The 16,112-nt window shown below is 39.1% G+C and overlaps 1 protein-coding gene across 13 annotated transcripts in view; it reads left to right on the top strand.

The window, feature by feature from the left end:
- The window catches only part of CTNNA3 (catenin alpha 3), a 571,770-nt gene that overhangs the window by 369,037 nt on the left and 186,621 nt on the right, over positions 1-16,112 (top strand). The window lies entirely within an intron of this gene.

The following is a 16,112-nucleotide window of genomic DNA, read 5'->3' as shown; positions in this document are numbered from 1 at the left end:
TGAAGGGAACCATGTTGTTTGCATTGAAATCTGAATAGGTTGCTTTTAAAAAGACCCCAAAACCAGAAAAACCCTTGGAGTTCTGCAGATTTGAGCAGTAAAATTTCCCATATAGCAGTAGGGAGAAAGCAGGTGCAGAATATGCAAACTCTGGAGGAAAGCCTTTATATTATTAGCATTCATACAAACACTTAGGTTACTTATGCTGGCTATGCTGTACCATAGTTAAAAAATAGAGGGTTGAGGTATTTTGAGATGTTCAACAAAAGAAACTAGCTAGAGATATACATTAGAGCATATATGAAAGCACAATGCTGGTTATATCTATATCTGCATGAATACTTCATGAGCAGTTAATTTTAAAGATACTCAAATGTTTTTATCTGTAAAAATAGAATAAAGAAAGAGGAGCTAAGATGTTTCACAAAAAGAAAAATAACTTCTAGCTTAATTGTTACTAGCTTTTGGGGAGGGAATGTTTCTTTGTGCAAATACTTTGTACAGTAGGTGAAAGCTAAAATGTCACTATTACTCTACGTAGGGATCCATGTTACTCTCCTGGTATAGAAACAAAAACATGACCTCATCAAATGGGATGAGGAGGAAGGGAGAAAGAAGAAGAAAAGAGGAAAGATCCTACAAAAGCAAGCGCACACAGTTTTGTTTTTGAACAGCAAGGGTAGAAATCTGCAGAATTATTTCTTAATCTGAAATTTGAGTTGATTATCCTCATGCTTCACTTCTGTGGCCCATTTTAAGTGGTCTCTGGCTCCTCTTTTATATGTTCTCCTGGAATAGGCGAAGATTGCTGTTAGAGGTTAAACTTGCCAGAGTTAAGAAAGATTAAAAAACATCCTAAATATAGGAGCCTAGAGACTAGGAGCCACGAATGGGGTTTCTCTTTGCCCGGATTCTAGATAAGTTTTTACGTACACCTCTAGTTTGGCCTAATCCACTTCCAGGTGGCTCAGCAAGCATGTCTGGCACACTAGGCCAAAAGGGAAGAAGCTAGGAAAAAAAGACCTAGACAAATCTTTTTGTATTTGTGGATGTAAAGAGGATCTAGCCTGCTGTCAGGCCTAGATTCTGTGCAAGATCTGGGTCCTCTTTCCCAGCGCCGCGTTTTGTGTGGCGATCTGCGCTTGCTGTTCCTGTTGTGCCTTGCCAAAATAACTATGTGAGGCGCTTACCTGGCCTACTAAGGAACAGACGAGCTTGCCTAAGTTTGTTTGAGTCCTGTTCTTACAACGCCTTTAGTTCAGCTGTCTGGAAGAGTCTGTAACAAACACCCAGAAGCTAATTTGGGTCCAAACTGAATTTGTAAATCCGTAGGTATATGAAAAGAAGGAATGAGAATGGGAGAAGAGTTGGACTTGGATTGTAGCAACTTGATAAATAGAGTGGACTTGGAGAGATGGCTCATGACAACAAACTTGGTTTTGAGATCTTGCAATATCTCCTGAGATTCTTTAACACCAGATCTCTGGCAACTGTTAAGACTGGTCAAGGATATTATTACAAAGTATATAGACTGACAGACCTGATGGGGGGGGGGGGGGAGAATTAGGCTTTGTGTGTTTTAGATTGCATGTTTATGAAACTAAATGGATGCTTAATTCAGAGAACCTGTTGCTATTTTGCTCCAACTCCATTTAGCAGGAGCATACAGACTGACTTCATTGGGTCCCATAGTTTACTCTTCTCCGTCCAGATTTCATGCAGGGACCTCAGGAGATGGTGCTTGATCAAATGATGCACCAGTTTTTTTAGAAGAACCTGCTTTCTATTTAGGCTCCTAAATTCACTGACCAAAATGTAAGAAACTTCTTAGGTGCTCAAAACATGTGATTTCCTTGTGAACTCTTTACGTTATGTCATCCTGTGTGGTGGGATCTGGCTCAGAGAACCATTATCAGTCTTTAAGATAGGTTAGAAAGGAAGTGAAGAATTTTGGTATGCTTCCCACTCTCAAAGGATGTATCGGAAATTGCTAGTACTTCTGTTGATATTTTTATATTTTATATATATATATTTATGTGTGTGTGTGTATGTGTGCTGTCAAAACTAGACTTATATCTTCCCTCACTCTAGAAGCTCTTAAGGATAAAAGACAAAAGTTGTCCTATTTTTCATTTCTTCCCTCGAAACAGCTCTGTTAGTATTCTGCTGTAAATCAGGGTGATTATTATTTGGTTTGCAGTGCTTTAGGGCATGTTTTGGGTGCCTGGCTTTGCTGTGCTTATTTTACTAAGATGTATTGTTTTCTTTCAATATGGACCTGAATATGAGGGCCCTCTCCATTCCACAGGAGAAAATCTTAAACTAAATTTTTTCAGTGTCCGCAAAAGCATCTGATACGCATTCTGTCTCAGTGCAGTTTTCCAGGTAAAATTTTAGCATTTTCACAGTCCAAATCACAATGTTTACTTCTGGGCAGGAGTACCTGTCATCTTTTAAGAATTGTTTGGATAATATTATTTAACTCCATTCAGTAAATCACACCACAGCATCTACTGTTAGTAAATTCTTAATAAAACGTCAGACTTCCAAAATGGTTTTAGACATGATGACCACTCAAAAATCCTGCAGACAGCGCTCTCTGAAATCAAGGCTATGGCTCTTGTAGAACCCTGTTGGTCATAATCTGTTACAGATGATACTCAGGTGTGCTCTTTGACCTGAGTTACCTGAGCACTGATCTGTAACTTACTTAAACTTTGTGGTGTATTGGGTTCATTGATGCAATGTGTTTTTACTTTTATATTTGCTGTTCTTTCCCCTCTTGCAATACCTTTCAGAAATTAATTTTTACTAATGAAAAGGTCATTTGTACACTTTGTACATTTGTGGAAGATCTAGCTGTCATTCTCAATGTCATCTTCCCTTGTTGCTTGTGAACCTAGTACGCTTTTAGCTGTTTTTAATATTGTTTCGTATGTGACTATTAAAATATCACCTAAGATAGAAGTTGAATTTTTTGTTTGTGAGTGTTTGTAAATCTGTGTGATTTTTTTCCCAAGTAACCTGAAGTAGTATTGGAGTAATCAGTGGGAACGTACATGTCAAATAACTTAACCGTTCAAATCTGATCTGATTCCTGTTTCTTTATGTATTTATTTGAGTTGACCGGCATAATTGAGCTGCTCTTCAGTGCTAACCTGACCATCTGGAACTTGCTGCAGTGTTTGGGGGTTACAGAACTGCTTCTTTCTTGATGCATGTACTTGCAGTGAGGAGAGCAATAAGAATTGCAGAGACTTGGAGGCTGATCTACCACATGAGAAATATAGCCTCTACAGCCCTCTTTATTAATTTTAGTAATCAGGGCACTGTTGTAGTTAGGCTTTCTTTCCTGTCTCTCTACCAGGCAGCTTTAAGCCTATTACATGTTTGTCAGGATCATGTGAAACGGTCGTGTTACTTGTGGGGTGAAGCTGGGATGGGAGAGAGGTTCAAAGTAAGCATCCCCAATCCAGTCCACCCACCACTTGTATCGTGTCCTCTTCCAGGAGAAGTACGCTTATCACACCTACAGCTCAGTTCAAAGTGTCATGGAAGCCTCAAGCAGCCTAATGGTTACAGGGCTGTGTGTTATATACAAATGTATTCAGCTCTCAGTTGCTCTCAATTCCAGGCAGGGACTACGTGTTCTCTGTATGCTCTCTTGAAACTATGATCATGAGTTTGTCTCCTATATGTTTTGCTCAAGCTCTAAATGTAAATGCCCTATAAATAGTTGTTTTCTCAAAAATAAACATTTTATCTGTGCGCTTTCCCTTATGAAAAATCAACAGGACGATTTAATTTTTCCTTTGAGCTGTGTTTTGATTTAGCCTTACATTCTTTGGCTTTTGAGGAGCTGATGCGGATAGACGGATGTTACTTACTTCTGTATTGTTTTCTAAAAAGCTTGTACTGTATTGAACAAAACGGAAAATTCTCCTTCACAGAAAAGAGAGACTTGATAGCTAATAAGCGGGCAGCGTTTTTGCTTTTGAAGTCACAATTTTCAGATACTGGAGTTCAGATGTATTTTACGGTGCTGTGGATTTGTGAAGCTAACAGAACCTGCATTTCCTGTATAGTTCCTCTTAAATCAGAGAAAATCAATCATCCTTTTTTTCCCTTTGCTCTGATATAGTAAAAGATGGGAGACAATGAAGAGGCTTTTTATTGCCATCATAAAAACTATTCACCAATGTCATTTTAATATCCAAAATTGTTTCATCTTCTTGGTTGAGCAGGCTGGGTGGCATCTCCTTTTATCTGTCATAATACTATTTTCTCCACATACAGCCGTCCTGTGCAAGGGCAGAAGTAATGGCGGGGAACTTGATAAATCAGTGAGTTGTCTACCATCTGCTTTAAAAGAGATGAAACAGATGTTAGTATCTCTACCAGTATCAACTGTCGTCTTAAGTACCATCTCCAGTCTTTCAGTTGAGAGATTAATTATAAGTACATACCATGCTTTAATAATATTTCTCTTGACGTTTTGGTAAAGCAGTGTATTTTTTAGGTAACTTTTCACCATGTTATCAAAGCCCACACATGATGCTGCTAAGTTAATAAATTGTCATTAACCTTAGTAGATAGGGTGGTCTACTCGAATGTTCCTGTATTTAGTTCTTTTTCCTACACCTTGGTTCCATAACCAGTTTCAGTTGGCATATATCATCAGTGCTGCCTAGAGAGATTCGGTCTCCCTCCTTATTCCCAAGCCGTTATTTCTGCCTCCTTTCCTTGTGCCTAACATTAGTAATTGTGTTGCTCAGTGATCTGGATTAGGAAGCTGATGCAGCTGAGAATGAACTTGACAGGTTAGTAAAGTAAGGTCAGCTTTTGGTCATGTCAGTTGCCTGATGCGGTGTACTATGTGGATGCGTGAATACTACCTGCTGGCTTAAGGGAAGGAATGAGAGAAAGGAGCCTAAAGGAAGGGCACACCACTGCTTTCAGCGGTAGATTCTGCTGTGTGCAGAAGAGGAACACTCACAAAACCAGTCATGCCCCAGAGTGTTCAAGCTGGATATCTGGAAAGGACTGAGAATGAGACAAAGAAGAGAACCTTTCTACTTTCCTCTAGCGTTGTTTGTTGACATTAGTAGCTGTGGGCTGTTACCTTTTTCAGTTTGTGGAAATTGATATGTCATATTATAAAAAAGATGGTAAAGCTTGTGGCATTTTTAACTGGTTGTGGTACAATGGAATCCCAAAGCTGGGGGCTGCCATGAAGTACTGGAAGGCCTAGTACCCTGTGCTCGTGTGCAGATAGACTTATTTGGATGTTGGCTTTTGCTTGAATTTTTCCAATATTTAGAATTTGAAACTTTTAAAAGTTTCACTTTTAAAAAACTATGGCTTGAATTCCTGTGAAAGTCTCAAGATGGCTGCTTGGCTGTTTTATGATGGTATTCAGAGAGAGAATAATTATCTATAAAATGCCTTGAGGTTTTCTGTTTTAACTTTCATATTTCGGCATCTGTTGTGTTAGAATTCTCAACAAATTCGCAGTTCGTAGTATTAAATAAAAATAGCAACAAGACATGCCGAGTGGCTTCATTTTCTGTAGCAGTAGAGAAGTTACTCTGTTTTATTCTCTGCTTGCCCCACCTGCAGTCAGGGCAGGCGTTAGGAAGGCATAAGAATGAGTTTCTTAAAGTTCCTGGAGGGCATTCACTGTAAATTCATACTGCACAAAAAAGCTATTAATGGTCTGTAAACAATTTATTTCTCCCTGTCTCCTTAAAACCTGAAAGGATTCTTCCTTGGAAAGTGGTTTCCCCCCCCCCCCCCCCCCTCATCTTTTTTTCTGAATTTATAAGTTTTTCTTAGATGCCACATTTTTTGGTGACAGTCCCATACCAGAATTGCTAGGGAAGGAAAGAAAGGCAATAAAACATCATTATTAGAGACTTGTAATAAGAAAACTACTGAGTTTGGAGAGGAGGATGGCCTGCCTTATGGTAGGCAAGCTTGCAGTAGGACATGACAGCAAATTAGTACTACTCTTATGAGATATATTTTTTCGTGTTTTTTCAGAAGAGAGAGGAGGACAGGAATAAAAAGCAGAGAATACAAATACTTACAGCAGGCGGCAATAAAGAAATATAAATAGCATATATTGACAAGGGAACGTTTCTCTTGTTGAAGCAACTGCCTGAGATGGCACTCTGAGAGGATTCCATCTCTGACACAGCTTTGTTTCATGGCATTGGGCATATCGCTAGTGTCAGCTACTCCCCCAATTTTAGGATCCTTTTCGTTTTAGATGGAGTATTGGATACTTAATGGGGATCCCCATGGATGGTTCTGCACCCTGAAGGCAGCTGGTAGGGTAGATGGAGGGGAACAGACATAAGCGTTAAGGCTGGCACTGTGGCAGGGGGTGGAGGGAGCTGGTAGGCAAGGTTCAAACAGCAGCTGTCTGTAAAGAAGCTTACCAAACATTAGAGATGTCACGTTGGAGTCAGGATCCGGATCGGATTTCTCTTAGTAGTTTTATGCCAGGAGGAGACCCAGTGGAGGGATGCATTATGGAGGGCGGTTAAGAGAAAGAAAGCTTGAAAAAACCCAGAGGACACAAAAGGCTGTGTTCTGAATTTTGTGATGTCCTCATCGCTTTTACAAATTGGATGCAGCGGGTGACATGCTTTTGATGCAGAAGCTCCTTCTGTTTTCACTGGGAATGGCACATGCAGCCTGGAAAGCCAGTGCTGAAAAGTGCTACTGGGAAGGATTGTCTTAAGTGTTGGAGGTGGGCTCCTTGCCCTGTACTTTCTCAGGTCTGATAATGTTGCAATTTAATGTATGGGTAAAAAACACAAAATGAATGAGGTAGAGGCAGGCTGAGGTCCAACCCACACACTCATATGTGCAAATGTGTACCGTGAGCTGCAGCTAAGCCCGCTTTATTACTGGTACAGGGTGGACCTCAGTGGTTTGGGATAATTCCGCACCCTTCTCTCAGGGAGGTTTCTAACCTAGTGGGTGGAGAGAGGAGTCTTGCCACGCATTATGACTAATTCACGTTTCCTATCAGCATCCATGTTTTTAATTTGGGCCTTTAAATGATTTCCACAGAAGCCCCATCAAATTCAAGGCAGCAGATGACTACCCTGCTTGTATTGTCATGATTTCTTCCTGGGAACACTTTTGCTAAAATGCCATTAAAAAGGCAAAGAGAAATAGCATAATCTACAAGTGGTTTTCTTGTCGGTTACATTTGTGTAATGATCAAACACAAAATATTGTGTGAAATAACACTCAATTTGACAGTCTGCTCTACTCACTTCCAAATCAAATGCCATCAGTGAGCACAACATTGGAAGCGACCGTAGAAGGAGGAAGTACAGCACCAGTTTATTTGATTCCTGTATCTATTAGATAATTGTGCAATGCTTTTGATACTGACCCACAAAATCTTGGCTCACTTGCTATTTTCTATGACTTAGAAGAACAAGCTTGACTTCTTAAAACTGATTACTGTTTTAGTCAGAATAATTTCAAATACAGTTTTTCATTTTCTTTGGAACTTGCTGTGTCATATGACATGCTTGCTAGATGTTTTGAACCAGATTACAGCGTGCTTGTTCATTTTATGTATAATACGGGGATAAGGTATGTGTGTTTCTCGTTACGCCACTTCTCCTAATCTCCTTTCCACTTTTCCTGGGAAAAAAGCAAAATGAATTGGAAGCTAATAACTGCGATCACACTAACTTAGAATTCTACTCTAGCATTGGTGAAATTTTTGAAGAATGGAGACTTTGTTGCTGGCAGTGGTTGTTCCATATCTCCAGGGCAGAACTATCATCCATGCATGCGCAGATTACTGGGAGCGATGTTCTCATAGGGAATTAGTTTCTGGGTAGTACACTGCATCCTCCTGATGTTCATTTTATCAGTATGTAAATCATGGCATGTATAAGGAATTAGAAACACTTCAAAAATCACCCATTTCTCCATTTCCGTTTCTTCCTTTTTTTCCTCTCCTTTTTCTTGAATGTTTCTTTATTGGGTAAGAGTCTCTTCTGTTGTAGGCAGTAGCTTGTCTCTTTCTCAATCCTATTTTAAGTTAATATCCTGCTGGGGTTTCAGCATGTGGAAAATAGACTAAAGGACTAAAGACATGGAAACAATAATGCCAGCAATAGAAAAAAGTAGTCATGGTAGGTAAGCACACAGTTTAGATAGTGGGGCCCTTTTTTTTTTTTTTTTTTTAAAAACAGGAAGAGAACGTAAGTGATGTGAATGTGTAGCCTGTGGCAACTTTTTTCATGGTGATGAGTCTGTACTTTCACTTCAGAAATGATTCTTTAAAAATAAGAGAGGAATAAAGTTTTCTTTCTAAGATAAAAATGATTTTCTTTATTTGAATTTCTCATTACCTACCCTGAACTGTCATTGCTTTGTAGCGTACAAATTTGATTTTTTTTGTGATTTTTTTTTTTTAAAGTGCACTTTTGGCTTGTAAAGTGTTCAGGGTGCATATGTGAAACACACGTAACAGAAAATAAAACTAAAGGAGGAAGTGTGGAAACACTTAGCTTTTCTTCATGTTGTATGTACCTGCTAAGATATTGCTGAAATACAGGCAGTATTTGGTTTTCACTTTGCCCTCCCCCTCTCCCCCCCCCCCCCCCCCCCCTTTTTTTTTCTGGCCGCAGATGATTTTAGCAGAGAGAATTTCACTTTAAAAGAGTGGTGATCTGAAACCTGAAGAACTTTTGTAGAGTCCTTGTTTGTGTCATGGTGTTACTGTCAGCCTCGTTTGAGGGAAGCTAGATAGTACTTAACTACAGCTTAGGGCAGATAGCTTATTTGTCTGAAGCAAAACTTTACAGTAAAAGAGATAGATCATTGGTCATAAACCCCCTTGACTAATAGTACCCCTGTAATGACTAAGTAGACCTCTGTCTCTGACACAGCTAGACTAGGCAGTCTAGTTTAGCATCTAGCCAGTCTCCTCCTTGCAAATGATGAAACGTTGCAGAGCTGTGAAATCACTGATGTTCCCACCAGCAGGGCACAGGATATTTTAATGATTTGATTCTTCATGGTGAGAGATATTTCACAGAAAAAGAATCCAAAATGAAGTAGGGGCACTCTTCTGTTGTAAACAGTTGTTTACTGAGGGCATAAAGAAATTTTGTTGCATCGGCTTCACTCTGCAAATAGTTCAGTATAACGTGTCTGACAGTGTCCTACACCATTTGTTTTGGAAGAAATTTTAAGATCTTGAGTAAGTTGGTGATAAGTTTATGCTCTTATATACAGAAGTTGATGTTCCTGAGCAAACAGTTACTCTCTTTAAAGTACTTGAATAGCGCTCTACTTCTTGTATAGAAACTTAGAAGACTTAATTCCGCAATGAAATCCTATAATTTCAACTCCCATGGGCTAATTGTATTCATGTAAAATGTATTACTGGAAGTAATTCTCTTATTTTAGTCTTCCCTTGTTCCTGAACATACAGAATATATTTGAAATGTCATCATGTAGTTGCATCAAATTCGTGATGCTGTTTTGGTCTTTAAACCTGGATCATATCATGTCTTTCCAGTGTTCTTAATGTTTTCATTCTTGTTTCTCAAGCCCATTTTTTCCCACAGTACCTTCTTATAATATGATTTACTAAGAATTAAATTTCAGTCTTTCTGATGATGCCCTGTCATTGATATGTATTATATTAGCACTTTCAAGCCTATTCTAAGACTGTGTTAGGTGAGACAACTTCTTGTGCAGTTGTAGATTTTTTTTTTTATTTTAAGAGCCGTATAAAAACCTTAGGACTGCTGGCTTTACCTTTTTTTTTGTTTTGTTTGCATCTCCTCCTTCCGGTTTATTTAAGAGATCAAGCTTAAAATATTTGCTCCAGATTTTAGCTGTAATGTTCAGATAACTTCCTCAAATATTAAACCTTTAACTCGCATTACTTCTGATACCTAGTGCTTCAAGTTAGACTTAGATTACAGGATCATAAAGGTTGTCCTTATTAAAGATGTTTGCCCTAATTATTCTCTAACATAAAAAGGATGTATTAGGAGCATTTTCTAACCACGTGACTAAATAGGAACATCAGCACAGAAACACATGACTCCATTCATACATAAACCAAACATAACTGAATTCTAGTCACACAGTACTGATAAATTAATAAACTATTAGAATTTTATTTTTTCTTATAAGTGTTGGCTATTCTTAATAATTGCAAGCAAGCTCCCTCCATTACCTGTCCTACTAATAATGAAGACATGCCTTACCTGAAGTTACATCCTAGAAGGAATCCTGCTAGAGAAAGAAGAAATCAGTAGGCTGGGGGCTCTTTGTTTTTATTTTTTTCTTTTCTTTACGTTTGTGCTGTGTCACTTAAAAATTAATTGGATGAGAGGATCAGGGAAAAAGATTTGAGCTGCACCAGGGAGAGGAAAAAGTCCTGGGAGCCTGCAGTGAGGGGCCAGCAGCAGGCAGTGATTCTGCAGGGTGGTCAGAAGAAACTTCCGAGGGACCAGAAAAGGCAAGGTAATGCTTGCTGCAACTTGGAAGGTCTTTGACCATGGCAGCTACAGGTGAAAAGGTGAGGTTGGGCGCGTCTCTCTCCATGACTGACATGGAATATGTTTGAGGATGTCTATCATTCCCATGTGTTCCATCAGACTGTTACTACCCATTCTTATTTCCGGAAGCACTATAGGGATTTCCTACCTCCACGTCGTCTTCCCTCTGTAAATCTCATAAAGCTTTCTGATTGTTTATTCAGTAACTCATTTTTATGCCAGCAAGTTGAAACCTCACGGTTGTCTGCAGTCCTTTGTTTCTTTTTCTCAGAGTACCCCATAGTTTATATAAGTAATAGGAAATACAGGGCAATGGCATTCAGTCAAAGAGTGTGCATAATCTTGAAGACTATGGCATCACTAAAGAAGGTTGTCTGGAATGATGACAGTTTTGTTGTTAGAAACCCCAAGAAGAAACAAAGACCTAAATAGCTAGACTTAATACATTTTATAGGGTTTTTTTTGGTTGTTGGTTGTGTTTTCCATAATATCATATTCTTAAATGCACACGAAATGACTCTTGTGGCATACATGCTGAACTTTTTTTTTTGCTACTTCAGTATATAAGGTACATTCAAGCTAAAGATCGTAACTAAAGTATTGTTACATTGCAGTTACAGTTCTGTTGCAGTTATATTTTATCTCTGTGAAGTTTGCTACATGAATGAATTGTCCATAAGGACCTTTCTATTTTATATACCATGTACTGTAATTAGACTGAAGATTTACTTGGATATGAAATCCAATAAACAGAAGGTTAATTACATAAGCTTCATTTTTACAATGTCATTTCAGTATACTACAAGCTTGATTTATATCTATAGGTGTTGTATTCAGACGTAGGGGTTGTTAATGGTGAACTCCTTTCAAGAGCAAGTTCTGGGACTGTAAACTCCCACAGAGGATTTCCTTCAGTCCTGTGTACCCCTGACAACTTTACTATGTATGTGTAAGTATAAACTGGTGCAAATTGACAGTATGACTAACCTAGTTTGATCAGCAAACTCAAATAGCATTAGTGCTCGTCGTTTTTGTACCCAATGAACTGGTGCGCTGTGACAGAGCATTTACAATATCTAAAAAAAAGAGAAAATTTAAACCTCTAACAAGCATTGCTATACCAACAGGCTTTTGTTCTCAGTTTAGTACGTTTGTACCGGTCTGCAGGCAGTATGGCTCCACGTTTGGATGGAGCACTCTTGAAAGCAGTAAGTACCAAGGACCTCATGCGCTATGTTTTAAGCACCAACGAGACTATGAAATAACATAAAAGGAAATAGAACTGTTTTGAATATTTTTTGACTTTTCCTCTTTCATGTCAGAAAGTCTTGAGGATGGCTTTAGCCTTCCGTTTCAGGTTGGCGTTCTGTTTCACGAGCTTGCTGTTTTGAAATTAAAATGTGCATTTGAACATGCATTGCTTGAGGTTTGACAAACTTTTGCTGTGTTCTGTGCTTTTGCTAAACAGTCTAGTTGCCCCCTTCTCTCCTTCCCAGTTTACAGAATACAAGAAAGTAGCTATTTTAGTGTGAAAACTTAAATTGCATTTAAAAGTTGTAGCTAAAATTCTTTAAAGTTACTGACCAGTGTTAAATTTTTTTTTATTCTGAGTGAGAGACTGGATGCGTGTCTAATACAAAAGATGCAGTTCGAGACGCTGCTTTTTTGTTGGGGGTGGGGGAATGCACTGTTAGTTCTCAAAATAAACCAGATGTGTGACATCCCCCAATTACCTTTGACGATCTTGTCCAAAGCATTTTCCGAGGCATTTACTGACCGTATATTCAGTAAGGTAAAAAACAGAAGTGTTTATATGTTTTAGTTATTTAAGTTTCAGTATGACAGAACAGAGGAAGTGAAAACATAGTGAAAGGAGTTCAGAACTGAGATTATTAATGATAAAATAGTAATGAGAATGCAGGACATAGCATTTAAACTAAATAGTTTTGTGTCTGGTTCTTAAGTTCCAATATCTAAAAGAGTCTCTGCCTTTTAATATTGTGATACTTGTGGAAGCCTGACCCCAGGCTGAGAATGGGGTCTCAGCATGCTAGGCACTTCACACACAAGCTAGATGCCTCAGATATGACCTCAAATACAAACTTTTTGTGCTCTGTAGTCTTAGCTGTCTCCTTCTGTCAGGTCAAGTGAACTAGAGACCCCAGGAGGGCAGTTGCTGTTGGATGGATTTAAAAAGTCTAGGGGATGGTTTGAGCTAAGTAGTGAAAATACCATTTTTTGCTTCAGAATATTCTGTAGGGTCTCCGTTCAATCACGGCAACGTTAAAGTTGACTTTGTGTGCGTTTCCTGTGGAAGGTTTGCAAACACAGTGAGAAGGGTGCCTGTAGGGACAGGTACCTATTTGTGGGAGAGGGGCTTTCCCTGTGTAAAGCTTACCACAGTGTCCCTGTGTAAAGCTTACCACAGTGTCCCTGTGTAAAGCTTACCACAGTGTCCCTGTGTAAAGCTTACCACAGTACATACTTAGATTAGGGGGTGGAGGGAGCTTTTGAGGGTTATTTTTTCTTTTTTCTTCCTCAGAGTGGTCCATGCCTCTCAGCAGTACTAGACTATGGCGGGAGGCATGCTTTTGAATGAAGTTACACAGAAATGGTTTTACTAAAGTACAGAAACATTATCCCAATGTAATAAAAACATATTTCTATGTATCACTATCAGCCACTTTCCAGACCTCAGATGATAAAGCTGTGCAAGATTCTAGTTCAGTTCTAGCCTGGAGTATCAGATAGTAAAGTTTCTAGTATTATTGGCTTTATTCATTCGTCATAATTCCTGTTTGTTCTTGAGGGATTGTTTTACCTGCACGTTTGCCATTTGCAAGCCTCTTGGCCTGTAGCTTGTAATAGCAACTTAGAAATTAAATTTGCCTTTAACTGATGGCAGCAAGAAGGTCTTTGGATTTTAACAGAATGTTAATATAAACCATGTTTGTACAGTGACCTTTTCTCAAAGCTTAAATTTACATAGTAAGATCAACCCAGTAAATCCATATCTAACTTATAAAACTGACTATCAGGCAGAGTCAACTATATGTTTCTATCAAAACGAGCACCTCCAGCGCAGTCCGTTCTTTCAGCATCAACAGATGTCTTAATCTTTTCTGAATATGATGAAAAATCTTATGGTCACGTTGATGTCCCAGTGTACCACCTGAACACCTAGCCCCTCTTAACAGTCAGTGCTTACAAATGCTGCTGAGACTATTGGCAAAGTTTTGCAGGATGAGAACACAACGTGCTGTGAATAGAATTTTCCCTATTTTCAGAAGCAGAGGAAGTTTCTTCTGGAAGTACAATCTTGCTTTGTCAGTGCTATCAGAACTTCTGATCTGATGATTAAAAAATCTCTCATAACTTTGCATCTTCTTTTAGCTGCTTTCCTTGGGGATAGATTTCACCTTTTGCATTCACTCAACAATTGAAGTTGATTATATTAGTACAATGCATACAGCAGATAATCCATTTATTCTTAGAGTGTGCTTATCCCTTGGGTAGATTTTGTCTGTTGTTTGGAGATGCTTTACTGATACCTAAATTTTATTTAATTATCTTGACTGAAATACATTTTCTGATTAAGCGTTTTATATATAATATACTCGGTTTTTAAAGCTTTTAAATTATATGGGGCTTTTTTATATCTGAATGGCTTTTTATGTCAGATGCCAAAGCAAGTGTCATAGATCGCTGAGCTTATTTATCATCGTAGAGGGTTTCTGTGCGTGTTTGTTTCTAGGCTAATGATAGATGCCTTCTTGCAGAGCTTGGAGATGAGTGTATGTGTAAGCTCCCCCAGTACAATCTATGGGAGGAATAAGAAGCACAAGTTGATGGGAAATAAAATTCTGTACAAAGTTCTGTTAAAAGTAGCCGGCAGCAAACACGTTTCTGTAGTTTCTTTAGTAATCCTTGTGTGTGGAAATGCTTAATGTTGCCGCATCATCTATTGAGCATTATCTTCTTAAACTTCTCAAGGGTACTGTAAAGTAGGTAACAGGAGGGGGCTTGCACTAGCCCCGGAAAGAGTCGACGTTACTAAGTAGATACGTCGTTACCCTGTAACCATGCATTACAGAATGCTGGAATAATTCAGATCAAAGGGACATCTCAAGTCCAACCTCTGCTCATAGCAAGTTCAATGCTACGTTCCAGCTAGCTTGCTCAAAACTACCTGACTGTCCAGTCTGATCTTGAAGGGGTGCCCATCCTCCACGAATGGAGACTGCATGAGCTGTCTGGGCAACCAGAGAATTTTTTTCTTTATATCCCTTCAGAACCTCTGTGATCCGATTTCTGACTACTGTACCTTGTGCTCCCACTGTGTACCGTTGTGAAGAGTCTGGCTCCATCATTTTGGTAACCGCCTCGCATGTACTGGGGGGCTGCTGTCACATCCCACCAAAGCCGTTTCTTCTCCAGACTGAACAAGCCGTGTTCCTTCAGCCTCTCCTTGCGAGGCAGGTGCTCCAGCCCCCACACCATCTTGGTGGCGCTCTGCTGAACTTAGTCGAGTTTCTTAATGTCTGTCTTGTATTGGAGGACCCAAAGCTCAAAAGAGTTTCCTAGATGTGTCTAATGAGTGCCACCTCCCTCAATCTACTAGCTGCACTCCTGTTCTTTCAGCCCGCTATGCCGTTAGCTTTTGGTTGCTGACTTGCATTTTAACGTGCTGTCCTATAGGACCTCAGCAGGTCCTTTTTAGCAGAGCTGCTCCCGAGCTGTACCATTACTGTACCGTTACAAATGATTATTCCATCCTAGGTCCAAGACTGTTTGTAGAGATATGGTTAATAATCTTTTAAAAGAGAGAGGAGGAGTAGTCTTAGGTTTTCTTAGATCACAGATAATTGGACGTGAGTTTCCTTTCCTCTTGGTATTGACCAGCAGTACAATTCCATTCGTGATGTAGAATGAAATTATTAATTCAGTGATGACTGGAGAAGGTTCAGTAGTGGCTTGAAAAGTTTCAATAATAGCTTGAAAAGGTCCGCCTTCTGAAAGCTCAAGAGTGCTTTCTATGGCATTTTGGTGCATCATTCATGCACGTACCTTGATGAATCCTTAGAAACTTAGAAACTGTCCACATTACATGCGTGAATTGGGAAGATGTACAAACATGTTCTCGTTTTAAACAAAGATGCAATCTGATCTGCATTCTGATAAAGTAATAGACTCAAACACCGCATTTGATACAGTACACTCATTGAATATTGCTTTTCTTTATACTCTCATTAGCTATAAAAACACAGAATTGCATAGTTGCATCTTGCGGTATACAAAAGAAAAAACTCTGTGGTGGAATCGGATGAATTTAGTTTCTTTTCATTTACGAGAATGTACAGAGTGATACCTTACTGGGCACAGGAACAATTGACGGGAGACCGTTTTTAGTGTTTGTTCCAAAACAAATCCAGCCTATGTTCGACTCAAAAAATTACCCAAGGCACAACATGAAATTTTTGGGAGCTTTACTTTGGAGCGTGTATGGGCCTATCCCTATGTTTCAGGGAGCAGGGTGGCATTAAACTTACCAGT

Source organism: Struthio camelus, chromosome 7 (genome assembly GCF_040807025.1).
Source record: "Struthio camelus isolate bStrCam1 chromosome 7, bStrCam1.hap1, whole genome shotgun sequence".
NCBI classification, from domain to species: Eukaryota; Metazoa; Chordata; class Aves; order Struthioniformes; family Struthionidae; genus Struthio; species Struthio camelus.
Note: the sequence above shows the minus strand (reverse complement) of the source record. Positions and strands in the feature narration are given on the sequence as shown.